This window comes from Siphateles boraxobius, unplaced genomic scaffold (assembly GCF_051911475.1).
Source record: "Siphateles boraxobius isolate OS27281-9 unplaced genomic scaffold, OSU_SipBor_1 106, whole genome shotgun sequence".
NCBI classification, from domain to species: Eukaryota; Metazoa; Chordata; class Actinopteri; order Cypriniformes; family Leuciscidae; genus Siphateles; species Siphateles boraxobius.
This window is the reverse complement of record NW_027508707.1, coordinates 138,689-140,000: the sequence shown is the minus strand read 5'-3', so window position 1 is coordinate 140,000 and position 1,312 is coordinate 138,689. Positions and strand designations below refer to the sequence as shown.

General features: G+C 40.7%; 1 protein-coding gene across 1 annotated transcript in view; it reads left to right on the top strand.

Moving 5' to 3' along the window:
• The window catches only part of pde11a (phosphodiesterase 11a), a 139,632-nt gene extending 138,619 nt beyond the window's left edge, over nt 1–1,013 (top strand). Inside the window, exon 20 of the mRNA XM_077247109.1 lies at nt 1–1,013. This exon is cut by the window's left edge and continues 1,644 nt beyond it. The gene's annotated coding sequence lies outside the window, so the exon portion shown is untranslated.
• The last annotated feature ends 299 nt before the right edge of the window (nt 1,014–1,312 follow it).

The following is a 1,312-nucleotide window of genomic DNA, read 5'->3' as shown; positions in this document are numbered from 1 at the left end:
TTTTTAAGAAAGAGGGCAACAAAATCATCCTCACTGCTTGACGAATCCATTTTGTATTTTTTGCGCTTTTTTCCCGCAAAGGTTTAATAAATACGCATCGGACTCAGTGTGCAAGGTTTCTGTGTGTGGCGAATTTTTAGGCTGACAAACATGAAGAAACGCATACGAAAATTTTGGACTCTGTGTGCAATGGCCTTAAGCCCCATTCACATTATAAGTGACAAAGCGACACGATACCATTCATTTCAAATGGGGAGCGTGCGATTTCCGGCGACACTTGCGACAGCAACCGTTGGCGACCGGATGGCGACACGACAAAGTTGAGTTCTGTTTAACTTTATGCAAATGAAGAGCGACTTTCGGGAGCGACAACCAATAGGAGTGGAGCGGCAAGAAAACTGATCCGCTGTCATTGGATGTCATTCATAAAGGCAACCAGTAGTAGGAATGCCCACTAGCGACCTCATCGCCAGCCACTGGCGACATGCAGCGACAAAGTCGCTTGTAGTGTGAACGGGGCTTTGAGCCTGCGCTGCAGTTTATCTTTAAAGCAGGATGGATTCTGATTGTCAATTTGTTTTATTGTTCATCAGCTGGAAAAAAATCATTCTAAAATTGATTTTGTGATTCTAATGATATCATTCCTCTGTGCCGTTATCGTTGTAAGTTGTGGTGTGGACTCTGCTATTCTTTTAGAACATTTTTTACAACTATATCTTTATCGTTATAGTTATCATCATTGGTATAAACAGGCCTTAAAAGTACTATAAAGTAATTTATATAACTTGTGTGCTACATTCCTGAAGCCTTGCAACAGCTTTGTGTGACTGAATGACCATATCCAACTGATTTAATTACTTATTATTACTTAATTACTTTTTGGATGTAAATGTGATGGCTCTCCTCATGTAAATTATATTTCATGATGATAAAGTTATATAATTGCCTGCCGATAACCATTTCATAAATGACGGCAGTTATTAAAGGAAACACCTAACGTAGTAACCCTGAAATTCAGAGCCACAGTTCTGTAGCGCAGAAGAAACGCTGTGAGTGTTGTTATGCTGGAGTGAAACAGGCCTTCGATTCCCGGGTTGTTTTAACCTCATGAAGCAGCTCAGACTCGGGCTGCGTCTGAAATCACACACTTCCCTACTATATAGTATGCAAAAAACAGCATGTGAAAAAAGCAGTGTGTCCAAATTCATAGTATTGGAAAAACAGTAGTGACCTACTACTTCCAGTGAGATTCTGAAGTGTGCATACGATGGACGCTTTCCTATCCCATGATTCCACGGGAGAGGACTTATGA